This window comes from Trichosurus vulpecula, chromosome 4 (genome assembly GCF_011100635.1).
Source record: "Trichosurus vulpecula isolate mTriVul1 chromosome 4, mTriVul1.pri, whole genome shotgun sequence".
Taxonomy (NCBI): Eukaryota; Metazoa; Chordata; class Mammalia; order Diprotodontia; family Phalangeridae; genus Trichosurus; species Trichosurus vulpecula.
In genome coordinates, this window is record NC_050576.1 from 102,969,418 (window position 1) to 102,977,031 (window position 7,614).

The following is a 7,614-nucleotide window of genomic DNA, read 5'->3' on the forward strand; positions in this document are numbered from 1 at the left end:
TTCCAGAATTACCATTGATCTTTTTTTTTAAATAGTTTTATCCATATTTTTGTTTTTAAATCACCCAGTTTCCTAATGTGTCCTTCTCTTTGACCCTCCGTGAGAGCTATGCCCTAAAACAAAAAGAGAAAAGAAAAACAGCCTGGCGAAATGAACACATTGAAGAAACCTGACATTTTATGTAATGTTCCACACCTACAGTATACCACCTCTGTCAAAAAGTGAGAGAGATACCTTCTCATCTCTCTTCTGTGGAGCCAAACTCATACATTATAATTTCACATTATTCGGTTTTCATTGTTTTGCTATTTTGTTATGTTTCTATTCACATTTGGTATTTTATTTTCGTGCTTGCTTTACATCAGTTCATGTGTTTTCCCATGTTTCTCTGTATCTTATTCATCCTTTATAAAAGCCCAATCATATTCCATCATATTCACAGACCCCAACCTGCTTAGTCTTTCCCCAATCAAATTCTTTCCCCATTTTCAGTTCTTTACTACTACAAAAAGTATTGCTATAAGTAACTTGGTGTATATGACCAGTAAAGGATCTGTTAATTTCTGACTCTAATGGTCTTTTCTCAATCCTCATCCTTCTTGACTTCTCTGCAGCACTTGATACTATCGACTAGCCTTTCCCTGACCTACTTTCTCCTCTCTGTCCTTTATGACATTGCTTTCTCTTTGATTCTCCTCTGACTTGTTCAACTACTCCTCAGTCTCTTTTTTCTGGATCATTACCCCCCCTAACTATGTATGTACTCCAAGTCTCTGTCCCAGCCTCTTTTCTATTCACTCTTTATACTCTTTCACTTGGTAACCTTCTTAGCTCCTGTTGACTTAATTAGCAAATCTATGTAGATGACTATATTTATCCTACCTAGATAGGATACATATTTAAATTGAGTATATAATTTTATATATCCAGCCTGAATATTTTTTCTGGAGCTCCAATTCTGAATTTCCAATGGCCTATTGGATATTTCAAACCAAATGTTCAGCAGACCTTTCCCACTCAACCAGTCCAAAGTGGAATTCCCCCAAACCTAATCCTCTTCTGAATTTTCCTATTTTGGTAGAGGGTGCCACCATCCTTCTCATAACTCAGGTTTGCAATCTCGGTGTCATCTTTAAATCTTTTCTTTCTCTCACCAGATATATCCAATCAGCTGTCAAATCTTGTCATTTCACCTTTAAAACATCTCTCTCATCCATTTCTGTCTTTCTACCCAAATGTCTACCATCCTAGTTCAGGCCCTTTTTACCACTTATCTGAAATATTGCAATAGCCTACTAATTAGTCTCCCTGACTCAGATCTTAGCCTTCTCCATTCTATCCTCCACAGGGCCACAAGGTTGCTCAGTGGATAGAGTGCCAAGCCCGGAGTCAGGAAGACTGATCTTTGTGAGTTCAAAACTGGTCTCAGATACCTATTAGTTGTGTGACCCTGGCCAAGTCATTTTACCCTGTTTGCCTCAGTTTCCTCATCTATAAAATGAACTGGAGAAGGACATGGCTTCCTAATCCTTTAGGATCCCATATAAGCCTCTCTGTTTGGCTTTGAAAGCCCTTTTTCACCCTTATTTTGTGTTGCTCCCCTTCTTGGACTCTTCAGTTCAGCCCACCTGGCCTTCTTGCTGCTACTTCTAAATGCCACTCCCTCTCCTGTTTATACTTCTTTATACTGATCATCCCCTGTGCCTAGAAGGCAGCCCTTTCTCACTTCAACCTTTTAGAATCTTCCCTTTCCTTCAAAACTTTGCTCAAGAGTCACCTTCTATAAAATCCTTTCCCAATTCGCCCAAGCCACTTACTGGTTCATGTATTTGTTTTGTATTTAATCGTTATACTCACATACATGTTGCCCCTTGCCTAGAATGTAAGCTTTGTGGGGGCAGGCACTCTTTCATTTTTCACTTTGTATGCTCAGGGCGTATCATAGGCCCTTAATAAATATTGACTGATGCAGCTAGCCTTGAAAAGACCTGGGTGATTTTAGTGAGTCAGCAGTGTGTCATGCCAGCCAAAAAGGCTGATGTGATCTTAGGCAGGATTAGCAGTGGCACAGAGCCCAGGATAAGGCCATTTAGGGTCCTGCTCTTCTCTGCCCGGTCAGGAAGGAAGGAAACAAGCATTTATTAAGCACCTACTATGCACCAGGCACTCATTTGATTTAGCTTATTGGATTAATTAACTCATTTGATCCTCATAACCCTGTGACATAGGTGCTATTATTATCCCCCTTTTTATAGTTGAGAAAACTGAGGCAGGTATTATGTGAATGGCTTGCCTGGAGTCATGCAGTTAGTAAGTGTCTGAGGTGAGATTTGAACTCAGGTCTTTCCGACTCCAGGCCTGGTGCTATAGATGACTGTGTGCCACCAGCTGCTCCCATATCTACATGTTGGACCATATCTGGAATATTGTTACATTCTGGGCACTCCATTGGTAAAGAGCCTCACAATTATGTCATAAGATGATTGTGTTCAGCCTGGAGAGAAGAAGACTTAGGAAAGGACCAGAGATTTCTTCCAGTTGGCCCTGGAAGATAGAACTAGAAGCAATGGGGAGAAGCTGAAGAAAAGCAGGTTTAGGCTTTATATAAGGAAAAGAGAGAGAAAATAGTGTAATGGAAAGCCTGGGGGGTCCTATCCTTCCTCTGACATTTATTAAGTGGGCGACCCTGGACAAGGCACTCCTTTGGGGGTATGTGGGGTGTTCAGGGAGGGCTAGCACCCCTGATGTGAGGGCTTTCTGAGCCCTTTTCAGTGCAGTTCATCCATCTTTGGTGTCCAACCAGTCACTCAACTGTCACCTGTGGCTCCAAGAAACTGCCAAACCACAATAAACCATCTCAGCAGATGGACTAAACCAGATTGAGGGTAATCAATGCTTCAAACCTGTTGGTGAGTTAGGGGGTGTCTACCCCAGGCATGTGAAGACTTCCTCAGGCAGAATGGGCAACAGCCCATTGTTCCAACAGCCATGAAGGCACCTAAAGCAGCTGCTGTGGAGCGCTTAGAGCTTGGTCAGACGTTGAAGACACCAAGGTCATCCACTTCATCCTTGGCCATTGCCAGTTGACTTTTGTCTTGCCACTGGACTTCGATGACTGTGGAAGAGAGTGAGGTCGAAGACTTTCTGCAACTCTGCCACACTTATATCCAATTCACAAGCAAGCCAGGACATCACCCTGTGATGTCATCGGTCCTCTTCAAAAACAAAGGACAAACAAAAACAACTAAAGGAGAGACAGGTTGATTGCAATCTGTGGTGTTAGAAGGATTTCTTATCCCAAGTGTTCTTATCCCACACTGATGAAATAATGGATCCTTTGTATATTTACATGTAAGGAAAACTCCCTAATGATTAGAGCTATCCAGAAATAGAATGCACTACCTTGGGAGAACACTAGCAAATCTGTGGTAAGTAGGGAAGACTATTTCCCTCCAATTTACCCCCAATGACCACTTCTTGTGGGTCTTGTAGAAGGGATTCTTATTTATCTTGGAGTTGGATTAGATGGTTTCTGGCTTCTGGGATGGATGGGTAGTTGGATAGATGGATGGATAGGTGTGTGGGGGAATGGAGGGATGGATACGTAGGTGGATGGGTGGGTAGGTAGGTAGATAGATAGATAGATGAATGGGTGGATAGATAGAGGATTTATTGAGAGCTTACTATGTTCCAGGCACTGGACTAAGGGCTGGGCATACAAATGCAAGTAAACAAAGACAGTCTCTTCTCTCAAGAAGCTAACATTCTAACAGAAGATGACAAAACATAAAGAGGCGCTGGGAAATGGGAATAGGATGGATGGGGAAGTGTTAAGACTGTTGGTGAGGAGAATGGATTGAGTTGGGAGTGAAGTGAGCACGGCTATGGCCCTCCATGGAAATGCCAAGGACTCACCAATCGGGAGAGCAGGCCCTGGCATCAGGGCACCTGAGAATATCACTAGGCCTCCTCATTAGTCACCCACAGAGCACGGAAATGGAGCAAGTCTTCTGGGGATTTTGTTGTTACCCTTATTCTAATAATAGTAATAAAGAGTTTTATGATTACAATATGCTTATATGGTTCATCATTTTTATACTCAGAGTCTTGGGTGGTAGATAGTACAGGCATTTTCACTGAGGATCTTCAAGTCTGTGCAGCGTCAAAGGACTGAATCAGGTCCATCAGATGTCTTCCCCACTTTCTTCTTCCACTCCTTTCTCATATGAAGAGGTGGCCCTTTTCCTCACCGAGGCCAACTCCTCTACACACATCTGAGTGATCCCATTCCCTCTTCTCTAGCCAACTGCCTCCTCTATCATTCCCACTGTCTCATTAATCTTCACTTGCTTCCCTATTCTTACAGATATGCTCATATATCCCCCATCCTGAAGCCTTTCCTTGATCCTTCTAAATCACTGGCTGTTGTCCTATATTGCTCCTCCCTTTGGGGGCTAAACTACCAGAGAAAGCTATCTACAATTCTTTCTCTCACTTCCTTTCTTCTTACTCTCTTTCTAACTCTCTGAAAACCTGGTTTCTGATCATTCAACTGAAGCTGCTCTCTCCAAAGTCATTGGTGATTTCTTAATTTCCAAAACAAATGGATTTTTTTCCATCTCCATCATTCTTGACCTCCCTGCAGCTTTTGACATTGTCAATCACTCTTTGATATTTTCCTCTTTTGGGGTGTTGGTGACTCCACTGTTAGTTCTTCTGTCTATGGCACTGTCTCTTACCTACTTCTTAGTCTCTTTTGCTTGATCCTCACCCAGGCTGCTCTCTGGAGATGCCTCCTCAAGGCTCTGTCCTGGGCCATCTTTTCTTCTCCTTCCATACTATTTTATTTGGTGATTCCATCAGATCCCATTCAATTATCATTTCTATACAGCTGTTTCTTAGATCTGTTTATCCAGCCCTAAACTCTCTCCTGGCTTCTAATCTCACATCTCCAAACTATCTATTGAACATCTCAAAGTGTATGTCCCATAAATGTCTTAGACTCATTATCTTTTCCCTCTCTTCCCTTCCTAACTTCTCTTATTGAATGACTGATAAAGTTATAGAGAGATGAATTTCATTTAAATACAAGGGAGAAAATTTTCCCAGTTCAAGCTAATGGAACAGGTAAGCAGAATCCAGTCATTTTTCAGCCCTGACCAAGTCTTTGTGACCCCATTTGGTGTTTTTTTGGCAAAGGTACTGCAGTGGTCTGTCATTTCCTTCTTCAGCTCATTTTACAGATGAGAAAACTGAGGCAAACAGAGTGAAGTGACTTGCCTGGGGTTACACAGCTATTAAGTGTCTGAAGATGAGCCATCCTGACTCTGGCCTGGCACTCCATCCACAGAGCTACCTAGCAGCCCAATGGAAATGGAGTATCTTAGAAGCAGAGAGAATTTCTGTTGCCAAGAGTCTTCTAACAGAGGTTAGATGAGAATTGGGCAGGTGTGCTTATTGCAGAAGGGATTTTGCATTAGGTAGAAGCTGCAGAAAGGTCCTTTTCATCTTTGAAGTTCTCTAGGCCTTATTTTCCTTATCTCTAAAATTATAGATTAGAACAAGGCCCTTCCCAGCTCTAACACTGTGATTCTTCTGGTGCCTGAGCTGATTCATCTGGATGCTTTAAAGGCACCGCTGCTAAAGGAGAATACTCCAAGGGACAGCTCAGGGCAGGATCAGCACTGACCTGAACCAAAAAGAACTGGGCTGGCTTTTGGGAATTCAGTGGATATATTACCACCCTTTGAGATTCTTTCCACCTGTCTGATCTTCCACCATCATCTGATCCAAACTCTTGCTGCTGTAATCTATTGGCCTCAGGTCACTTTCCCTCTTTCCTTACAGAGTTCAGCATTTGACCCATAATCACTTTCCAGCCCAACTCCTATACTCATACTTGAGGACCTCAGTATCCTGATTATGCCCTCAAACATTCCGGACTCTCAGTTCATCAACCTCAGTGCCTTGTGACTATAGCTACCTTCAGCCTCAGCCTGCTGAGGGATGGTGGCTAGATCTCATCATTGCTAGAACCCCCTCTGTTCCCTATATCTTGGTCTCCCATCTCTCTGTCTACTTGACTCTAAACCTGTTTTTTATCTAGTCCTTCCATCTTCTTATCTCTCAGTTCACCACTTTTATTCTGACTTCACTTTCATCTCTCCAGAGTCCTGATCCTACAGTTGGCCAGCTCAACCATACACTATTTCATCCTTGGCTACGTTATCCCCTTGGTCTCCTGCCAATCAAATCCTGACAGTCCTCAACCTTGGATCACCCCCACGACCTACCTTCTTTAGTTATATTTCTGCACTCTTGAACATTTTTTTGGAGGGGAGGAAGGCAGGGCAATTGGGGTTAAGTGACTTGCCCAAGGTCACACAGCTAGTAAACATGTCAAGTATCTGAGGCTGGATTTGAATTCAGGTCCTCCTGACTCCAGGACTAGTACTGTACTCACTGTGCCACCTAGCTGCCCTTCTCCTGGACATTTTTGGAGGATGTAGCATCGCTGTACTCTGTGAATCCACTAAAGATTCATGCTATTTAATCTCAATTGAACTGTTGCTGCCACGCAGCAAATCTTTTGTTCTTCCTTGATTGACTCCATTCCATTTCCTTCTGCAGCTTTTCCAAACTTTTTCTTCTCTCCCCCAAACTCCTGTCCCTCTTTCTCTACTTCCCCTTTATCTCAGTAGATGTCTTTCGTACCTACAATTCATCCACTTATATCCTTGTTCCCTTCTCCATCTTCACTCGTCTCCTTTAGAGCCTCTTTCCCGGCTCTGAGGAAGAGGTGGCCTTTCTTCTTGCCAAGGCCAACTTTCCCTGCGCCACCCATCCCTTCCCCTCCCATCTCCAGGAATTCGTTCCAATAATGGTTCCCTCTCTCCTGTTCAGTCTCTCCCTATCTACGACTCCTTCCTCACTGACTGCAAACTTGCTCAGGTCCTCTCCATCCTTATTAAACACCATCTTGACCTTACCATCCCCTTGAACGACCGTCTTCTATCATCATTCTCCCTTTCACTGACAAACTGGGAGAAAAAATGCATGTGCTGCTGTTTCTACTCCATCGTCCTCTCCCCTCTAAATATTTTGAGATCTAGTTTTAGGCCCTACTGAAACTTCTCTCTCCAGGATTGTCACCAGTTAAGCCCACTGGCCTTTTCAAAGCCTTCATCCTCCTTGACCCTTCTCATATCTTCTTTTACTTGTTTCCTCACCTGTCTGACTACTTCTTTTCAGTCTTCTGTATCATCACCTATTGCTTGCTTGGAATGCCCGTCTTCCCCATCTCTATCTCTCAGAATCCTTGTCTCTCTTAGTGGCCCAGCTTGAGGGCCATGTCCTCTGTGAAGTCCTCCTGAATCCCCTCAGTTGTTAGCACTCTACCCCTATATCTAGATACTTGTTGTATCCCCCAGTAGACGATAAGCCCTTTAAAGAAAGGGACTTTTTGTTTCTATAGCCACAGGGCCTAGCATGGTGCTTTGTCCCATAGGAGGCATTTAACAAACATTTATTAAATGAAATATAAATTTATATTTAAATATTTATTTTATATATAAATTAATAATAAATTATAATAATAAATTAATAATAAAATTA